The following is a 22,413-nucleotide window of genomic DNA, read 5'->3' on the forward strand; positions in this document are numbered from 1 at the left end:
GAAAGATGCTGTGCTAAAATGTGTCCTCTCTCTGAAGTGCCCCATATAATCAGGATGAAGGCATGTTTTCTGTGTCTGTAAGAATGAATTGTATCTAGTGGCTGATCTATGGGGGAGGAAGGATGCAGAACCGCAGCAGTGTACACTAGGGAGGTGACATTCGTACTGCTGTCTTCATTGCAATGCATGTCGTGGAACTCATAGTTCTGGGGATCTGATTTTCACATCATAATATGAATATTCAAAGTGCTATTTACATATCACATATGGTTTGGATTTGAGTGATTTCCTCCCAGGCCGGAGGGATTTCTCTCAAGCAAATCTGTGTGTATTCTTTTAGATAGTTTTACCTTTAAAAAAGAAAGAGAAGGGGGGGAAGGAAAAAAATCTTTTCTAAATAACCTAAAAGTCTCAATTAGATATGAACATTTTCTCACTTTGATTTTTTAATAAGCCAATCTAATGTTTTTCTTCACTAAATTCACTTAAATGCAAAAGTCATTAGAAGAAAAGTAAAACACAAATGCAGAAATCAGGGGCTGGGGTGGGGCTTAGTTAAGTGCTTGCCTAGAATGCACAAGGCCCTGAGCTCAATCCTCAGCACCACATAAACCCAGTGCCATGGCACATGTTTATAAAAGAACTTATTACTAAAAATCCAGGGATTGGGGAGATGGCTCTGTAAGTGAAGTGCTTGTCACACTAGCATGCAGACCTAAATTCAGATCCCCAGTACCCATGTCAAAAAAAAAAAAAAAAGTCAGATGAGGTAGCATGGGCCTGTACTCTTGTCACTGCACAAAGGGAGAGAGAGGATCTAGACCCTAGAAGCTCAATGGCCAGATAATCTAACCAATCAGTGAACTCCAGATTCAGCAAAAGGTCTTCTCTCTAAACGAAATAATAGTAAGGGATAAAGTAGAGAATGATGAAGGGTGATACCTTATGCAACCCTCTGGTCTCAACCTGCTCACGCACACATGTGCACATAGCCCCAAATCAACAATAACATCCTAGATTCCTGCAGCTCAGCAGAGGAAAATATTACAGTCTCCAGCCAAAGAGACATGGGTTCAAATCCCAGCTCTACTCTCTGGCTGTGACTGTCTTGTGAGTTCCTTGGCCCCTCCTGGCCTTCTCCACTGTGACTCTGATCAGCCAAGTGCTCTTACACAGAAGCACACGAAAAGTGGTCCCTCAGGATCGTCCACTGGAGTCATTAATTACTCTTTTACACACAAAGTTTGAACAAGGAGTCTGGTAGGTGTAGGGTGCAAGAGGCTGGAGCAAAAGTGGGGAGATACATGACTGTGCAGAGAATGTGAAATTTCCATGTGACAAAGGTATTTTTAAAGGTTCATTATTCTTTTAGCTCATCTGGTCAGATAAAGATAACTTCAGTTCTTTCTCTATTCATCTTCGGAGGAGACTAGGGCAGAGATATTGCCCTTTTCAGTGTTTCATTAAGCAAGAAGTGTGCCTGACCCACACAACCTCTGTAGTGATGGCCGTGACACTAGGAATGGGGACTCTTTTCTCCTACCTGAGCACCCTTGAATCCACACTCTTTCTCTAGGCGAAGACCTGCCTGGTGCATTCATCACCCACACCTGTTGCGAGTCATCTGCTCCTCTTTGTCATGTCACCTTGCGGCCCTGCACTGGCATATGGTCTATTATGTGCAAATGATTGAACAGATTTTCTGCCATGGGTAAAAAATATATTTCTCACTGGATACGTTGAAGCCAGTGTAACTTTCTCCCCGAGGCACAAGCCTAGAATTCTAAGTGCCTCTCTGGGACAGGAAGAAGAGAAAACTGTCCTACGGATGGGCCCATAACTCGTGTCTTCTGCTGGGGTAAAGGACAGTGTATCTAGTGTGAGGTTTCTCTGGGGTGATCAGGGTGCCGCACACTGAAACAATCTTCCTGGTCCTGGGAGGCTCATGTGTGCATGCAGCCATACCTGAGATGACCTCTCCTGCCTCCCCTTCACCTGTGTATTTCCCTTGCTGCAATACTCAACACAGGTGTTTCTGTTCCAGGTCATCGGGTCATATGCTTCACTCTCTCCCTTGGCTGAATGCCTCCCATGATCTCCAAAACTTCCGGGACTGATTGTTATTAAAATATTCATTACACTGCATTCTAGTTTTATAATTGTCCACTTTGCACACTCATCCATGCACACACATATGAACATCATGTTTTTTTTCAGGAGGTTATTTTAAATCTTACTGCCTAGCAAAGACTGTGAATTTATCTGCATCTGCACTTGCTAAAATTTTTGCTTAAGTAGGCTCTCAACGTGGCATGGCCAACATTTATGAGTCTTTCAATTATTAAAATTGAAAAATTTTTTGTGTGTGCCACATGCATGCATATGTACATATATGGGGTTGTGCTCTACCATACCCCTGGTGGAAATCCTCAGGTGTGAAGTGGACCCCTGGTGGAACTCCTCAAATGTGAAGTGGACCCTGGTGGAACTCCTCAGGTGTGAAGTGGACCTCTGGTGGAACTCCTCAGGTAGGGGGGGGGAGGGAGGGGGGACAGGGATGTTTCAATGCTGGGAGGAAAAACAACCTTTATTTTGCCCCTGAGCGAGAGCCTTGATTACAAGGAAGTTTAGCTGTCAGTCAGGGGGAGTGAGGGCAGCCAGATCACAACACTCCTGTGACCTGATTGGTGCCTGGCCCAATTGTCATCAGAGAGGCACCATTGAGCAACTGATGGAGGCAGATACACACTCACAGTCTCTTCGGCTTCTTAATGAAAGTACTTGAGTTAGTGTTTAGCAACTGCTCATCTTGGAGGGGAGCTCATTAAGACACTAGATGTTTACAGGGAGATAAAACAACATGATTTTCTAAGCCTTGAAATCTAAGGGGAAGTGTACCATCCTATCCTGCAAGGAAACTCCTTAAGCTCAGGAAGCAAATAACTCAACATAGCTTCAGGAAGTCCCTGAAACTGATCAGACTCACTCCTCCACAAGCAGATATAAGCTGCAAGGACTACTGATAATCACTCATGGACAAGCTTAGATGCCTAGAAGATGCTCAGATCGTGGAGACATATGAAAAAGAAGAAACTAGCAGAGCTGCTTGGAAGAAGGAGGGAAAAACTGAGATGCCTGGAAGAGGCTCAGAAAAAATTGGGCTACCTTCAAAAGACTCTCCCTAGCCAGCTGATGTCCAGTTAGTTGAACTGTCGTAGGTTGTGCAGTACATTCCAGTTTTCCCAGTTTTCACCTTAGCATCTTTGGGAGGGGATATAGTATGCAGACTAAGGAGGCTATGGGAGAAAGAGGACTCCATATATGTGCCTATAAATTAATGTCATGTATGAATCCATAATACATGATGGGAGAAGACTTTGCAGTGTGTCTGCTTTGGGGACACTCACACCACTATCAGTGACTACCCACCCATGCTCTGTGAGTAACCCCAGTAAACACATTGGATTCCTCACTGGAATGAAACTTGGGTTTATCATATGGAACCTTATAAGGAGGAGGGTGGACACTGCCTCATCACTCCACAAAGAAAACTCTCCAAATGGGCATAGACAAAAAGCACAAGGCAGTGTACACAGTTGTTGCATAGTAACTATTAATATCACTTCATCCTAGTCACAGTGTAGTCAACAAGACAAGCAGAACTTGAAGCACATGAGTGATTGATGCTCCTCAAAAAGAAGCAGTCCACACATGGCTACAGCAAGGTAACCAAGAGAGCAAAGCAGAAAAAGCAGCTCCCCAGCGGAAAGATAAAACATAATTTATAGCCACTGCCTCCGTCTTGATTAACTTGGTTTTTGCTTTTTCCATTATTCATTTAGGGTGTGTGTGTGTGTGTATTCATGTTTGTATGTATATGAGCTGACATAGGAGGTGTGTGTGTGTGTGTGTGTGTGTGTGTGTGTGTGTAAGCCCAATCAATCATCTTTAATTGTTCTTTCCCTCTATTGTTTGAGGCAGGTCTGTCAATCAAACCAAGAACTCCAAATAAAGCTAGTCTTGCTAGCCAGCATGCTCTGGGGATTCCCAGTCTTTACCTTTCTAGATTGGAATAAAGGTGGGCCACTATATCCATTCAGCATTTATGTGGGTTCTGGGGATTGAACTCAGGTCCTCTGTTTGCAAAGCCAGCACCTTCCTTATTGAGCCATCTTTTCAGATTGCAAACAAATCTGTGTATATAAGATCTGGTTTGTGTACCATCAGCTCAAGAACTCTGATTTCATGATCTTGGGGGATTTAAATGAAACTGCATTCTACAATAAAAACTTAGACCCTTTGAAACAGTTCTGATTGGCTACATTGTTCACATCTGCTCGGTTAATTCTCATTCCACTTCATCTTAAACTCCCTTAGACTCCACATGGAAACTGAAAGGAAAGAGAACCATTTAATGTCCTTCCTTCTTAGGATGGGACAGAAGTGGACACAGTACCAGGTGTTTCTGGCAGCCACAAAGGACTAAAATCCTTTGAGATGCTATCCTTCATATTTACATCAACGTTACCAATAATGGCAGTACTTTAGAGACAACTGGGGAGCTTTTGTAAAACTTATTTCCCCTAAAATTTCCTAGGACCAGTTTAATAAGACTATCTTGGTATATACATATTAGGTTGCTATTAGAAATCCCTCTGTTGGTACAAATTTCTAGCAAAGGTAAAAATGACTATAATTATAACAATGATAATGACAATGACGATGATGATGGTGGTGGTGATATGTTATTACTGGTGGGTAAAATTAATTGAATGGGATGACTTTGAACCTAGCAAGTCAGGTAACATGAGTCTGATGTTCTCTGGATCCTCAGAACACCAAAGCACATAGAAGACAAGAGACTAGGAGAGAGAGGCAAGATGCTAGGACCAGGTAGGGAATGAAGGGCTCATAGGAACACAGGCTTACTCACCTATACTCAAACTTGAGTTAGTTCCCTTCTCTCTTAGGAAGCACTGTCTCCCAGGATAAAGGAGAAATCTCCTATCTACCTACTTCCAATCACATGGAAAACTGGAATCTTCAAGTAGCACTATTATAGAGAAATGTAAAGGTGACTAATACTTCAAGTTCAAATTTATAGGTGCAAGAAAGATAAGACAAAGGGAAGGCCAAGCAACACCGCTATCTCAAAATAAAGTAGAAAGGACTGGGAAGTGAGAGTGTAAGTCAGTAGTAAAGCTAACATGCACAAGAGCCCAGATCCAGTCTTCATACTGCCCCTAAAAGAAAAGAACAAACAATGCATGATCTCACTCATATTTGAAAATAATAACAGAAGCAGAAAATAGAACAGTAGTTGCCAGGAGCTGCAGGGATGGGGGGGGGTATCATTTAAAAAAAAAGTTACAAGTATATAGAGTAAGTAAACCCTAGGAATCTAATATGCATGTGACCATGGTAACAAATACAACACTGCAGGCTTGATATTTACCAATAATGCAGCTCTTAAGAGAGAGGGGCGAGAAGGAGAAGGAGGAGGAAAAGAAAGAGGGAGAAAAGGAAAGGGGGAAATAAGAGAGAAAAATATCAACCATGAGTTATAGGTATGTTAATTAACTTGATTGCAGTGATCATTTTAGAATGTACACAAAAGATAAAGTTGTGTGCTCTAAATGCGTACACAATTTTACTTGATGGTTATGTTCATTAAGTTGGAGACGTGGTGATGTGGCCACACCTGGTAGGAAAGCGAGGCCTGGCTTCGGAGACAACGCAGAACTCTGCGGCAAGGCAGAGATGGGGCTTCCTGGGCAGTGGCATCTCCAATTCAGAGTCCCAGGGCATTCAAATGAGCTGAGGGGTTGAATCTTCCAGCAAAACATGTGTCAAAATATTACACAGGTGTTGTCGAAGGACAGAAGGAGGAAGGAGAGGAAAAGGAAGGAGGGAGGGAGGAAGGGAGGGAGGGAGGGAGGGAGGGAGGGAGGGAGGGAGGGAGAAGGGCAGGAGTGGAAAGGGGAAAGAAAGAAACTTAACATTCTCACATGTCCTACAGCCAGAGAATACCATTGTCCTTTGAGGAATTTGCTCCATAGTGACTTGTTTTAAGGAGCCACAGCCCTTAATATGGACCAGAGTGAGATACAATATTAAAAACTGTTTGTTCTGAATTTCCCAACTGGGAGCTCTGCTTTTATAATAAACAAAAGCCATTTCAAAGTTACAGGCTCTTCCATTCTGCCATATTTTGCATTCCAAATCTCTGAAGCACCCACCTGGCCGTGCAGGCTGGTTCATGGAGAAGTGGATGAAGCACCCCTCATCAACAGATAAACAGGGAGCAGCCAACAACTACCAGGTTACCTCAGAGACAGTGCAGAGTTCAGACATAAGCCAGCACTTCAAATGCCGAAGGGAATTAATTCCTAAGGAAGCAGAGTCTCATATGAGGAACCAGAAGCCATGGCTGGCACTGAGGCACTGGGGATTCTAGATTAGGGAGCAAGTGGCCCTGGGGTCCACTCGGGAAATGGGAACACAGGTGTGACCACGGACAAAGCATCTCTGAAGTGCCAGGTGTCATTTGCTGTGAGAACGGGTTCCGTGCAATTAAGAGTCCTTGAAGAGGCCTGGAGAGGTGAATCGGAGAACAATGAGAACCTGAGCTTGAATCACCAGCACCCACCTAAAGTATGGGCCAAGGTTATACACAGGTGACTGTGACCCCAGGGCTAGGGGTGGGAACAGAAACAGGATGGTTCTGGGCTTGTTGGGTGCTGGTCTAGCTCCAGTCTCAGTGAAGACTGTGTCCTCACAACAAGGAAAGGAAGAGCAGAGCAGAACCTGTGAGTCTATTGACATGTACACACACACACTCAGAGAAAGAGAGACAGACAGACAGAGACTGAGAGACAGACAAAGTAGCCCTTGACAAACCAGGAGGCACCAATGATCAACAGTCTTCAATAACAGCAAAGAAAACTTCTTTTCTTCTTTGAAAATCTTTATTAAATCAAAGAAGCTTGGGTCCGCGGCTGTGATTTATTGCCCTGGGAAGCTCCAGAACAACCAAACGGCACATTTTCGCTCACTCCTGGCGAGTAATTAGCCTCTGTACTGCTAAAGGGCCTGTCAGCAGCCCTGTCAAGAGAAAAAGAAATGCCAGCTACTCCGAAGCCCTGGGCCCTCGGCGTTCCTCATCAGCTCCCCGGCGCTGGAAGGCATCGTTCTTTCCGTTCTTTCCGTCTGCTCTACGGTTTCTTCCTAAGGAAGGCAGAACAGAGGGGCAACAGCAGGGTCATCACCGCAAGCAAGCCAGGAACTGACGTGTTAGGGGAAAAAAAGAAAGGGCAGCCCCCACCAAGGGCCAAGCACTACAGAATAATCACGGTCATGTGTGCCGTCAATCACCTCCATCAGCCCTTGCAGCCACAACGAAAGGTTAGCTCCAGTTTACATGGGTAGGGAAACATAAATTTACAGAGATTCAATAATTCGCCCAATCCAGGCAGGCCTGGGACCAGGGCTGAATCCAGCTCTGCCAGCCCCCCACAGACCATCAAGTGCCATCAGAGGTTATTCAGGCGGGTATGGAAGCATGAGGTTGGCAAGATGTGTGGCGCCATGCCAGAGGAGAGCAGATGTGTTACAAATGTAATTCTCTCCCACTCTCTCCAGTGACCACAGCATTTTTTCTATTATCGCATGGGCACATAGTTAATGCACAAGTTTGTTGTATTAAATAGGATATGTAAAAAATAAAACACTAAAGGACAGACCACTGGTATTACCAGTGCTCATTATGAGGTTAATCTGTTTTCTTTGGACTAGGATGCACTAATATTCCCATAAGAAACAAATAAGGAGCACTGAGGAGGATTCAGGGAAAGGGAAACCTTTATACACTGATGGGGATGTAAATTAATTCATTTACTATGGAAATCAGTATAAAGGTTCTTCAGATAAGTAAACCAGAACTACCAAAGGACCGTCTACACCACACCAGAGCATATACCTTGTGATGGGAAGAGAGTCTAAGTGGAAAATTGTTTAGGTCAGGTTATCCCTGGGGTGTCTGGGGGGCTATCCTAATTAAAGTAGTTGAGGTAGGAAGACTCAGCCACTGTGGGTGGTCCATTTAGTGGACAGAGGATCCTAAACTTGACAATGGAGAAGGCAACTTGAGTCTGTGAGTACTTAACGCATTGTGTTCAGCTCTTGACTCTTGATATGGCAATACCAGTTGAGCTAAGTTCCTGCCTTGACTTCCCTACAATACAGATGGTGAACTGGAAACATGAGACAAATAAGGACTTTCTCCCGTAAGTTGCTTTTGACAGGTTCTTTTATCAGAGCCATAAGAAATGAAATGAAGAAGTATCTGGAAAGGCCCTAAGTCAACATGCCACAGAGAAGCCTGCACTTCAACGCTATTGCTGCACTATGGACAATAGCTAAGTTAGGGAACTAGGTGTCTATCACTTTTAATGTGCTATAAGTACACAATAGAGTTTTATTCGGTTATGAAAATAATGAAATGCCGTTGCCTGGAAAATGGATACAACTGGAAATTGTCATATTAAGTGAAATAAGACCGACTCAGAAAGAGAAATGCTGTGTGCTTTAATCTCTCATTAATGAATCCTAGACTTTTATAGCTACATTAAATAGATACATATCTATTTATATCATATGTTATAAATATGATACATATGACTAACAGGAGTGAGATGTGCAGAAGGGATACAAAAGGAAGTATGGGGCTGGGTATGATCAAAATGCACAATATACTTAAATTGTCTTTATGAAACCCAACAATGTGTACAATGAATATATACCAATAAAACATGAAATGGTTGGTATTTGAGGTGACAGGTCTGCTAACTAGTATGATTTGATCATTCCATAATATGTAACTGTGTCAAAATGCTGCGTTGTGCCTTAAAAATGTATACCAGTATTTCCTGTCAATTGATTTTTTAAAAAATAAATTGAATAAATATTAAAAACTAGAGTCAGACTGTGAAATGCACCTTTTACAAAATGTAACAATCTACTGAGACTGTTCTGATACGTGTTTGCACATCCTCTGAAAGTGGATGAATGTAGGTGTGCCATGACGTCAGCTTGCCATTTTCTTCTTTACAAACTGTGACAAGGTTGAAGAGATGGCTCAGAGAGGAGTGTCTTTGCTACTAAAACATGAAGACCCACATTTGGAGCCACAGCACCCACATAAAAAGTTGAATGTAGTGGCCTATGCCTAAAATTCCAGTGCCTGGGAAGAGAAGATGGCTAAGTAGAAGGTTTTGAGACTTAACCTCAAATAACTAAGGTGCAGAGTGACTGAAGAAGACCTTCAGTGTTGACTTCCACATAAAAATGCATGCCTGCCCTCATGCATGTGTACATGCACACACAAACATATATACGCACATATACCATACATACATCCAAACATGTCTGTAATTGTTGTGATCCAGCTGCCCTCACTCCCACTGACTAACAGCGGAACTTCCTTGTGGTCTGTAATTGACAAGGATGTTTGTATTCTTCCTGGCCGGTGGGTCGCCATAGAAGGAGTAGAGGTATAAAAGGTTGCTGGGCAAAATAAAGGTTGCTGTTCTTCCACCTGAAAAAAAGCCTCCGTGTCTCAATCCCGGCACCCCCCACCCCCCGCCAGTCTTGGTTATCCAGGCTGCGCTGGCTGCAGCATGTAATAAATGCTCTTACACAGGAAAAATAATACGCATGTATATTGAATACATCAGTGATTCACGCATCTCCACTTCATCTGGCAACACCTTTTTTTTTTTTTTTTTTTACATTTTTGGATGGTAAAGCAATGCTCCTGCCACCCAGTGGGCAATGACCAGGGATGTAGCTTGCTATGCATGTACCCAGAACAACTCCTTACCCAGCAAGCAATTCCACCGTGAAAACGTAAGTAACACATGACACCAAAGGTATGGCAACATTAAAGGTAAGAGGAGCATACTTACAATGCTTGTTATTCCTCAGGAGCATGCATATTTTCAGTTAGATTCATAGTCTTCCTCCTTTGTTCCCCAATGCAGAAGTTTCTCTTGTCATTTAGCTGGAAGTCATTGCCCAGAGAGAACCCATTGCTAGTTTCTGGTTGGAATATTTGAAGAGATATAGAATTCACAACTTTGTATATGCAAACCATAAATCCTTATTCCCCTTGCCTTCTTCCAGAAACCAGGCTTCCATTTTTCAGATCGCTGCTCTCCCAGCTCTACCCTAATAGGTTAAAAAACAATTCCCAAGACTAGAAAGATAAATCAGTTGATAAAGCATTTACCTTACAAGCATCAATACCTGAGTTCACATCTCTAGAACCCACCTAAAAAGTAAAGCATGGTGACACACACCAGTAATTCCAGCATCTGGGAGATGGGACGTCAAGAAAGGGAGGTCCCTGGAAGCTCATTGGTTCACTAGCTTAATCGGAATGGGGATGTTCCCGGCTAGAGAGATCTAGTCTCAAACAAAAGGTGTAAGGCTGTCCTCACACATATCCGCAGTCAGCACACAAACACAAGCATATATATTGAGTGGCTCATATCCACCTATAACTCCAGTTCCGGGGAATCTGATGTCTTCTTATGGCCTCTGAGGGCACCAGGCACACATGAGACAAGAACACACACATACACATGATTAAAAATAAAAATAAATATTTTTAAAGGGGACATGAAGTTGGAATGTGGACACAGAAGGTGACCTGGGGGAGTTGGAGGTGGACAAATGGGTAGCATGATATTTCACCATGTACATGCATGAAATTCTCAACTAATTGTTTAAATCTACTCTGTGAGGCATTGTGAACCATGCTAAAAGTCAAGTCACGGTCCAGACAGGCATTGTGAATTCTTGATAACAAAGTACTAAAAAAACACTACAAATTGATTTTAAAAAATATAAATAACCCAAGAGAAAAAACATAGACAAAAGCTATAAAAACACATCACACAAAGGAAAGAACCCAGAGGACCAATAAACATAAAAGACTGTCAATTTCATGAATAGTCAGGAAGACACAGACAAACCACCAGTGAAATGTCATTTCACATCCACCCAACTGGCAATGAACCTGAAGACAAACAAGACTCAGTGCCAGTGGGGATCCAGAGATCTGGAAGCTGTGTTCTCTGCCAGTCTGCAGGGCACTCAAGCATTGCCTCGTGGAGAAAAGTTTGACAGCAGTTGGTAGAAAAGCAATATCCACCTACAGGTGTCTGTCCTAACATCCCTCACACAAGGACATGGGAGACTCCATGGGAAGATTAGCACTGTCAGCAGTTATGAGAACTTTCTAACCACTCTCCAGTGTAAACCCCAGACAGTCATAAACTGATGATACACTCCTGCAATGGAAGACCCCAGGGCGGTTCAAATGACCGAAGAAACACACCAGGCACCAGAGTGCACAGAAACAGACAAACAAACAAAGGATATGATTGTGATGGTTAAAACTGACTGTCAAGTTGACAGGACCTGGAGTGACCAGAGAGACAAGTTGGTAGACTTTAACTACCAACTTGACACAGTTCAGCGTCAACTGGGAAAGAGTTCTCAAGTGAGAGCTTACCCAGATCAGACGGACCTGTGGGCATGTCTGGGGGATTGTCTAGACCGGTTAGTTCAGATGGGAAGAGCCACTTTAACTTCCTTCCATGGGCTGGCGTCCTGGGCCGAATGAAGAGGGGAGACTGAGAGCTGAGCACCAGCATCATCTCTCTCTACTTCCTGACTGTGGATGCCATGTGAGCAGCTGCCTCACGCTCCTGCCACCAAGCCTTCCCCACCACCATGAACTGTGCTCACAAACTGTGAGCCACAATAAGCTCTTCTTCCTCAAGCTGCCCCTTGTCGGACATTTTGTCACAGTAATGAGAAATCCTAGTTCAATGGGGTTGAAGGAAAGGAAAGTTATACCATGATAATAAGAGTATACATTATATATAGCACAAATTGTAATATATGTGTACATTACAGTTACCTGTAGCAAGTACATAAATGTTGGCTTATACTCATGTAAACATTAATCAGAACTTAATTTTAAACTTTATTCAATATAAACAAAATTTTATATACTTATCAAATGCAAACCTTATTATGCTGACTCTAAAGATTAACTCACACATGATGTTTCAAGTTTGTATTTCATGTGTATATTGTCATACACAACGATAACAAGATACCACAGTACTTGCCTCTGAGAGAAGGTTGGAACTAGGAAGCACACAAAAACAAATCTATCTTATTTCTTTAAGAACATTTTTTGAGATAATGCCTCAGGTAGCCCAGGATAGCTTTGGACTTCTGATCCTCCTATTTCTACCTCCACAGTTCTAGGTTTACAAGTACATGCTACCATACTCATGTGTCTATTTGTGTAGGTGTATTGAGGCAATACACGTGTGTGTTTTTGCAGGTATGTTGAGGTGGTACACCTGTATACATTTGTGCGGGTATATTGGGCAGTGCACATGTATGTTTTTGGAGATGTGTTGGGCAGTGCACATGTGTGATTGTGTAGGTGTGTTGGGATGGTGCACATATGTGATTGTGCATGTGGGTTGGGACAGTACACATGTGTGTTTGTGCAGATGTTCTGGGCCAGTGCACATGTTTGTTTGTGCAAGTGTGTTGGGCAGTGCACATGTGTATTTGTACAAGTGTATTGAGGCAGTGAACATATGTACTTATACAGGTATATGGGGGCAGTGCACATGTGTGTTTGTGAAGGTATATTTGGCTGGTACACTTGTGTGACTGTGCAGGTGTGTTAGGGTGGTGCACATGCATGTTTGTGAATATGAGAGCAAGAGGTCAACCGTGGGTGTCTTCCTCAATCACACTCTCTAAACCTTATTTTCTGAAACAGAGACCCCTTGAGTTCAAGAGCTCAATACCAGCCTGAACAGCACAGTGATTTCATGTTTCAAACAATGAGAAACACCATAATAATCATCAACTGGAAAGTCGGTGAATAGGTATAATTTGTGATTTTTTGTTTCTTAAATTTTTACAAAATGAAAATGTGTATTGATGCCTAAAAGTTTCATCCTTTGAGAGAAGTGAGGGCTGGGTGACTTGTTTGTACCTTGGGGTCTGGTGGAGGGCCAGACAAAAGGAAAAAGAAATGAGTGCTTGATGGAGTATGATATGGGTCTGTCTGGTCAGGAAGGAAGGCCGTCAGAGCATGCTCCAACACAGAAGTGACTCCGGCTTCTTGGAGAATGGAACAGGTCAAAGCAAGTGATGCCTGGGAACCTTCCTAGACAATAAGAGATAATCCAAAATCCATTTCAATTTGGCTTAGGAAAATGTATCTATTCCCTCACTTCAAGGCAGAAGGTTCTGGTACTCTTAGAAGTCACACTGCTATCAAAGTCCCAGATTGAGCGCTGACTGAGGAAGAAGTATTGAGGTGCACAGTGCTCTGACCTTCATTCAGGATGCCCCAGGCTGGGCCCCAGAGAGAAGTTACATCTCTCAGGCAGAAACAAACCAGGGTCCTTCAACACCTCATTCTGAGATCCTCAAGGAAGTCGTTTTTCTTTCTAAGCAGTGGTTTCCACATCTGTGAAGGAAAAATAAAATAACAACTTGATTCTCTCTAAATCAGGAGAACACCTGCATGTAGAAGTGAGCACGCACCCAGTTTGTGCACACTCAGTTTGTGCACACTCAATTTGTGCACTCAGTTTGTGCACACTCAGTTTGTGCACACCCAGTTTGTGTGACACCCAGTTTGTGCACATCCCGTTTGTGTACACCCAGTTTGTGTGACCCAGTTTGTGTGCACCCAGTTTGTGTGCACCCAGTTTGTTGACCTAGTTTGTGTGCACACCCAGTTTGTGCACATCCAGTTTGTGCACCCAGTTTGTGTGTACACCCAGTTTGTGCGCATCCAGTTTGTGCGGACCCAGTTTGTGTGACCCAGCTTGTGTGCACACCCAGTTTGTGCACCCAGTTTGTGTGTGCACCCAGTTTGTGCACACCCAGTTTGTGTGCACACATGCACAAGGCTCTCTGCAGGCCAACTGCCTCCCAGTCCAGAAAATCGTGTTAGCAACTGTCCCTGTGGCTCTTTCCAATAATTTGCAGTTAATGAATTAAAAGGGACTAGAGAGGTTACTCCATCAATATAGCATTTGCTGTGAAAGCATGAATACCTAAGTTTGGCTCCCTAGCATCCATGTTAAAAAACAAAACAAAACAAAAACAATGACAAAAAACCCAAGCACTATAGTATGAACCCATGACCTCAGCATTGCAGAGGACAGAAACAAGGGGATTCCTGGGGTTCACTGGCCAGCTAGTGTAGTTCAATGCTTGAGTTCAAAGTTCAGTGACAGAGACCCTGTCACTAAAACGTAAAGTGGAGAAATAATTGAAGAAGACACTCAACACTGACCTCTGGGTTCTGGAAACACACACACACACACACATACACACACACACATGCACACACACATACACACACACAAAGGAGCTGAACAGTAAGTGCTAGCGGTAAAAGAAATTTGAATAAATTCACCTACCATAACTGTTTATAGAGGGAAAGGTAGGCTTCATTGCAGCACGCCGCTCCCGCCAGCAGAAGAGACGACTGCAACAGGATTCTTCTCAGAACACACTTTATTGGAGCACTTACACTTGAGGTTGTAGAGAGGAAAAAGACCCCGTCCCCATGAAACAGAAGAATATATACGGTGCCAGACAAAGCCCTGACGTGTCATCAACCCAATGGCTCAGGCCAGAATGGAGTGATCGTGCTTAAATTATGATTGGCCAGATTGGATGGCCAGATCGAAATACTCCCCGCGTTGGGGGGGGGAGGGGCTCGCAGGCGCATGCGCTGTGGGCGCGCATGCGCACAAGTTGCTCACAAGCTGTCAAGTTTGACGTGGAACAGCAAATGGCGCCCAGGCCCCGTGCCCCTGACATGACAGCGCCATGGTGCGCGCTACATCTCCGCGCGCTACACTTCATTAAGCACAATTATATAGAAATATTACTTTTTTCTAGATATCATCCTCAAGTTCTTAAACCACCTCTGCCTCAATTTTCTTCTGTGTAGATGTCTCAATTCCTTTCATGTAGATACAATATAATATAACCTTCCTTGTGGGAGCATAACTCTCTAAGTTCTATGGTCCTGAGTGCTGTCCTCAGAGCTCTTACATATATACAGATAAATAGATAGATGATAGGTAGATATAAATAACAGATAAAGAGTAAATGATAGATAGATAGACAGACAGACAGATAGATCATAGACAGATAGATAGACAAACAGACAGGCAGGTAGGTAGACAGATAGACAGATAGATAATAGATATGAATATAGATAAAAGATAAATAGTAAATGATGATAGAAAATTGACAGATAGATAGGTAGATAGATAATAGACAGGCAGACACATAGATAGATGGACAGACAAACAGGTAAATGGATAAATAGATTGACATATAGATAGACAGATAAATAGGCAGACAGACAGGTAGATGGGCAAGCAGACAAACAGACACAGAAATACAGACAGGCAGATATATATGGATATAGATATATAATAGATAATAATAATAGATAATAAAATAGATAAATAATGACAGAGATAGATGAGTGAGAGACAGGACTCTGCCGTTGGCAGTGTTAAGATGTGTGTTTATGCCTGTATATAGGTGTTGGTCTATATATATATTGGCATCCATTTCTCCAAGTGCTCTTGAGCCTACCCAAGAGTACCCTGGGAAAAAACTAATGATTAGGTTTATCAAGCAAAGTTTTCCAGCTACCCACCTGACTCTAGGCAAGTGAGTGCTTGGCACAGTTTTCAGTTTTTGCAGCAATGGCAGTTTCAATATCCCCACCGTGACAGCAGCAGGGTGGGTCTCTTTGTCAGTGTGCTGACTGCTGTTGAAAATGCCTGGGTCTATGTTGTTATGTTTAGAAGATGCTTGTAGGTGTGTATTTGGAGGTTTAAAAACCACAGGTGGCAAATCCACATGCCCTGCTCAATTTCTGTTGTTATTGGCTTTCAACACATACCATAGGAGCTAGACTTTGGCTTCCCTAAGTCCTGAGGTGCGCTAGACCCTATGCTGACTTTTAGCCTAAATCTCTAACAACTCCGTTATTGCTGACTGTAGTTTTGTTTGCCCAGGTTTCCCTGGGTTTTTGTGTTGAGGTGGGTGGGAAGAATACGTGTCTATGTAGAGAACAGAGAGTTATCTTCCTCAGTTGCTAGTCACCTCTTAAAAATTTTATTTCTAAAAGAAAGAAAACAGAATGAAATAAAGTGTTCAATAAAAGATAAAAAGCAGAACAGAGGTTCGGGGTGTCACTCGGCAGTAGCTGTATGCTTAGTGGGATGGAGGGCCTGTTTTGTCTCTAGCACATCCAGATGTTGAACATGTGGCCCCGCCAAAATCTCAGCACTAGGGGGGTAGAGGTAAAAGGATGCTGGTGAGTTCAGATGAGTCTATGCTTCGCTGGTCTCAGGGTCTCTTGGCATTATGTTAGCTCCTTCAGGACAATCACAGCTAACACCCGGCAGCCTGAGGGCATCAGAGTTCCACCTTTCTGTGTGAGGTGGGGTCTTCTAGTGTACATTGATTTGGTCAACTGACTCCCATCAAGATCCAGGAATCATCCTGCCTCTGCCACTCCAGTGCTGGGATTGTAAATGCACAAGACTATGTCCAGCCTTTTAGATGGGTGCTGGGGATGTGAACTTAGGTCCTTGTGTTTATTCAGCAAGCACTTTGATGATGGAGCCATCTCCCCAGTCTGGGTTTTCAGTTTTTATAGGCAAAAACTTCCAGCCCAGAGTCAACCTGTATATTCAATATAACTTGAAGGATTTTTAAATATAAGTCAGCTTCATATTTTTGCCTCTTTATATCACAAGATTAGATGAACAATCTTAATTTTGAGTTTTCTCTCAGGAGAGATGGCTTAGCAGTTAAGGCAGAAGACCTTGAAGAGGAGCCAGGTTTTGTTCCAAAACCCACCCACAACTGTCTATAACTGTAGTTTCAAGGGATCTGAGACCTCTTGCCACCTCCCTAGGCACCAGCATGCACATGATGTTACAGAAATGCATTCAGGCAAATATCCATACGCCTAAAATAAAAAAATATAATTAAAAAACTAAGTTGATAATACTCCTCAGACTTCAGTCTACAAGCTCAGATGTGTTGTCATTTTATCCTGATTCCTAGATACCTTGTGTGTACTTAGAAGAGATCTGTTGCCTCCAGGCATGCCTAGCACTGTAGTCCTGAATCCCCAGGTAGTATTTCCCATTGAGCCTCTGAACACTCCTGCCTCTGGATATTGCCTACTGCTAGAATATCTACCAGAAGAAAAGTAAGCAGTCTCCCCTGCCCTTGGGACTCACGAGTGAACCTCAGGCATGTCTTGGCCCCACCCCAAAATCTGTTCTGTTCCAGAGACTGACTGTCTTTCCATTTCTTATCCCCACCCCCTCTGCTTGATTTCTCACAGCTGAGGGTGGCATTGTTTCTTAAGCTTGGAAATAAACGAGAAAAGCAACTGATTAATAATCTAGACATTGCATCGCACCATAAATGTTGCAAGTGTTATTCACAGATCTGCCTGGTGTAAGACCTGAGAGGAAATGGAAAAAAAAGTGGTAGTCATGTAATTAGCTTTCATCGAACGTGTTATTTGAGCTCCTCTTGGGGAGCGGACACCCCGAAGGCACTGAAGAGGTGAGTAAGAGTCTACTACCTAGACGCTTGAAGATGGTAGGAATGGACAGCCAGAAAACCAAATGATCAGAATGCGGTGTGGTCAGCGTGGTAAAGAGAGACTGGCCAGTTGTGTAGATTTTTCTTCCAAATTCACACAGGAAATAAACAAAACTTAAAGTCTCAGGAAGCTCCTGAAAAATAAAAGTCACAAAACCCTGCCCTAACGTTATTTAATCAGTAATGATTGCCAGGGAGAAGAGACTCTTGGACAGACTGAGCTCCAGACAACCCATGGCAGGAGCCCCAGGGATTCAGCTTTCACGGACCATCAACCAGACTGCATGGGCTTTTGGTAACGGTAATGTCTTTGAGTCACCCAGGCTTCTGTTAAAAGAAGAATCCCTCATTCACAGTCCTGTAAACAACTCCAGTAGCCTCATTGATTCACTAAGTTAGGCTTGTATGGACCCCTTGTTTCAGTCCGTCATCAGGGCCCTCACTGGGTGAGCAGATGTGTGTTTGGGTCTCCCCAGGAAGTCACAGGACATATATGAACAAAGGACATCAAGGAGGGAGACATCAACTTCCTGATAGGTAAAGGTGGTAAGAAAAGAGGTGATTCAGAAAAAAAAAAAATGTAGAATCAGTTAGTCTGTTTTCTGATGTACGTAACAAACATTGCAAACCGGGTGCGTCATGAAGAAAAGAGCTTGTTTGGTTTGTTGTGATGGTCCAAGGCTAAGGATCATCTCTATTCACGACCTTCATGCTGACAGACTTTCAAGTCACTGCAGCATATAAACAAAATGTGCCCTTCCCTTTATAAGACTGCTAAGATTCAGTTATGGAGGCAGCTCTCAGATGACATTATGCACCCTCGTCACCTCCTAGAGGCCCCACTTCTACACACCGCAGTTGGAGTATCTCCTCCCTCTTAATATACACATCAGTGATCTGTAGAGAGGGCAGATGGCAGCTAACCCACAGCAGATGCTAAAGGCCCCCAAAAGGTCCCTTCCGTCTCTTCCTCGCAGACAACACCAGCCACACTCACAGCATCTCAATGGCATTTTCCTGTTCATGTTGCTACTTAAGCAAGTCCCCAAAATATAATGAATGCTTAGTGAATCCAAGACTTCTATTATCAGGAAAGAGCAACACATTAGCCTACAAATAGACTCGGTGGATTTATTTATGATTAATTATTAACATGATCCGTTTTCAGCAGGTAGAACAGAAATCCTAAAGGAAGCTGCTTCCTAATTGAAAACAGAAAAGGCATGAATATAGACACTATCTTAGCTTTGCTTCCCTGGGACCTACAGACAGGATGCATGTCCCAATAACTGTGGGAAGCAAGCTCTTGGCAGAGGAGCACAGGGAGCACAACGGTGCTGGAGAGCAGCAGAACTAACTGTAGGGCAATTGGAGGCAGCTTCGGTTTCTGCTGGAATTAGTCCCGTCTGGAAGCAGGAAGCTGAGAAACTGGGAAGGTGGCTTGGTTGGTAAAGTGCCCACTGTGCAAGCATAAGGACCTGACTGAGTTCAAGCCCCAGAATGCATGGTCCTTGCCTGTAATCCCAGCACTGGGAAACAGGCAGAGGAAGATCCTGGGGTCTTGCTGGCCATTCAGTATAATTGACAAGTTCCAGGCTCAATGAAATAACTTGTCTCAAAGACAAGGTAAAGAGAGATCAATAGAGACACCTGATATCAACTTCTGGCTGTCACACATGCGCTCACACACATACACACACACACATACGCACACACACACTAGTGGTGCAGAGCAACCTCCCCATAATCAGGAGCCTGGGACTGAGGGGGAGACAGTGGGTAACATCAGGGCATAATGGATACAGATGGATAGACATAGACCCTGAAGACCAGGAACCACAGCGAAGCCTGAGGTCATGCAGGAGAGTTCCAGGCAGGCAATCACTGTAATGTTTAGAAGCTAACGCTTTAAGGATGAGCTTCGTTGGTATAATGCTTGTCTAGAATGCACAAAGCTCTGAGTTTCATCCCAGCACTGCATAAACTGGATATAGTATCATCCACCTATAATCCAAGCTCTTGGATGATAGAGGTAGGAGACTCAGAAGTTCAAGATCATCCTCTACTACATAGTGAATGTGAAGCCGGTCTGGACTATATGGTGAGACTCTGACTTCAAAGGAGAGAGGGAAGAGGGGAAGAGAAAGGAAAGAAGAGGAGAGGATAGAAGAGGGTAAGCACATTAATTATACTAAACACCAAGTATGTCAATGCATGTACGCACATGTATGTGCACACATGTATGTGTGTGCAACCCTCCCATCAACCTGAAAGGTTCCTAAAATCAGTTCCTAATAGACTCCATCTTTCCTCCTCTGGCAGCTTCTTCAAGAGAGTATGCCTCCCTGCTTTTTCCACAGCATCTTAACCCTAGCAGCAGAAAATAGAGACTTCCAAACTTTAATCCGCCCTCATCTGATGGTAACCTGCAAAGCCCAGTTCCTTCGCTCCAGTTACATGGCCCCACATCCTCCAATTGCCCCTGTGCAGCATCCCTGCTTCAACCTCTAGGGATGACCTGGTGTCTAGAGCACCAAACTTATATGAAAGCTGTAGATAGGGCAGAGTCTTACCTCCAGCTGCTGATAAATAGACCAGTCAGCCTAGATTTGTGCTAAAGAAATCACTGCCTGTGCCAGGAGATGGACCTCAGCCTTTGCCTTAGGGGAGGAGAAACTGAAAGAAATGCTGATCAACGTTTCAGAACTGTCTGGGACAAACTCAAAAAATGAATCCCCTAAATCACTATGGTTCACAAGGTATGTGTTTATCTTTCATTTTAACTCTGAATTTATCACAGTCTACAGATCAAACTGGCCTGTAGCAGTGTCTGTGGGATTGCCTTGATGGTTAATTGACACTAATGTTAATTAGCTTCCAGCCCACAATGGGTGGAGCTACTCCCTGGTCAGATAAGCCCCTGCTGTGTAAGAAAGCATGGAGGACCAGCAAGCAGCATTTCTCCGTGGTTTCCGCTTCAAGATTCTGATTAAGTTCCTGCCTTGACTTCCCTAGGTGGTGGACTATGACCTGCAACTGTAAGGCAAATTAATCATCTCTTCCCCTAAGCTACTTTTGGTCAGAGTGTTTTATTACCGCAACATAAAGCAAACTAGAGTATACCTCACCCATGCCTGTTCTCTGAGAACAATGGCCTTGCTTCTAAATTAAGATATTTTCCAGTTCCCAATTTAAATACGTTGTCAAGTTCAAAAACACGATCAGACTGTTCTCTATTTACATCTTCCCTGCTTTATGTATTCTTACAACTCTGTTGGATGTTTGCTTGCCGGCTAGAGTTTCTAGAACACAAAAATCTATAAAACAGGTATCAATTAGATACTTACAGAAAACTTTGGAAAAGCCTAATTACGTCCAGTTTCAGCCATAACCAAGGTGTGATCTTATATTCCAGACAGACAATGTCTGGAATAGTCATCATCTATAGACCTACTATGCTCTGAAGGCATGTCCTAGTCTTTTGACATTGCTACCCAATATTGTCATTGACAAAGTTCACACTCAGGAACCACTCAGTTGCGTTATAAAAAACAAAGTCACCAGAGGCTCATAGATTGCTGCTTGCTGCTGTTGTTATTGTTTGTTGTTTTGTTTTGTTTTATGTGTATTGATCTTTTGTCTGTCTGTCTGTCTGTCTGTCTGTCTGTATGTATGTATGTATGTGCACCATGTGCATGCTTGGTACCCACAGAAACCAGGAGAAGGTTTCAGGTCTGCTGGACCTGGAGTTACAGATAGTTGTGAGTTGCCATACAATACTCGGGATCAAATCCAAGTCCACTGACAAGGAGCCAGTACTCTTAACCAATGAGCCATCTCTCCAACCAGAGTCTTATGTTATAAGAATTTTTAATATTTTATGTTTGGCTAAGGTCATGGTATAATACAGACCACAAACTTCATTATCGTTGAATTCATGTTCTCTTGTATAGCTTTGATAGAGATGCTCTTGTTTTTGGAAATAAATACGTAAATAAACTGCAGCAAGATGTTTACAGGAAAACAATTAAACATTTACAAATAAGAAAACATTAATTGTGATGAGTGCATATTGCACCAGGATTAGCCTTGATAGTAAAGTAAATACAGGCTATTGTTGAAGTAGGAGCGGCAGGGCTGCGTTCCAGGCACCCGGCCGCCCGCATGGCTAGGTTATGCCCCGAAATAATTACACGGAAACTGTATTTTTTTCAAACACTGCCTGACCCATTAGTTCCAAACTCTTATTGGCTAGCTCTTACATATTGTTCTAACCCATTTCTAATATTCTGTGTAGCCCACAAGGTGGTTTACCAGGGAGGATCTTAACCTGCATCTGTCTGGAGTGGGAGAATCATGGCGACTCCCTGACTCAGCTTCTTTTTCCCAGAATTCTGTTCTGTTTACTCCACCCACCTAGGGTTGGCCTATCAAATGGGCCTAGGCAGTTTCTTTATTAATAAGAAATCACTCCCACATCATTTCCCCTTTTTCTGTTTAAACAAAAAAGAAAGGCTTTCATTTTAACATAGTAAAATTGCATATAGCAAAACAGTTATCAAGCAAGAATTGCAGTTACAATATTTATATCTATTTTATCTCTTATCATAACTAAGGAAAACTATAACTATTCAT

The 22,413-nt window shown here is 43.1% G+C and overlaps 1 long non-coding RNA gene across 3 annotated transcripts; it reads right to left on the bottom strand.

The window, feature by feature from the left end:
* Nucleotides 1-6,991: 6,991 nt before the first annotated feature.
* Nucleotides 6,992-14,760, bottom strand: LOC126492753 (uncharacterized). Of its 3 annotated transcripts, none has more exons than XR_007589674.1 (5): nucleotides 14,541-14,760; nucleotides 13,441-13,576; nucleotides 11,579-11,889; nucleotides 9,966-10,098; nucleotides 6,992-7,227 (listed from the first exon to the last, which is right to left on the bottom strand). It is a non-coding gene; the product is annotated as an uncharacterized lncRNA (long non-coding RNA). The 3 variants fall into 3 exon arrangements; XR_007589673.1 differs by lacking the exon at nucleotides 11,579-11,889 and adding an exon at nucleotides 13,097-13,270 and having other exon boundaries at nucleotides 14,541-14,758; XR_007589672.1 differs by lacking the exon at nucleotides 11,579-11,889 and having other exon boundaries at nucleotides 14,541-14,751.
* Nucleotides 14,761-22,413: the final 7,653 nt, after the last annotated feature.

This window comes from Alexandromys fortis, unplaced genomic scaffold, assembly GCF_014885135.2.
Source record: "Alexandromys fortis isolate MF-2015 unplaced genomic scaffold, M_Fortis_MF-2015_v1.1 scaffold_287, whole genome shotgun sequence".
Classification (NCBI taxonomy): Eukaryota; Metazoa; Chordata; class Mammalia; order Rodentia; family Cricetidae; genus Alexandromys; species Alexandromys fortis.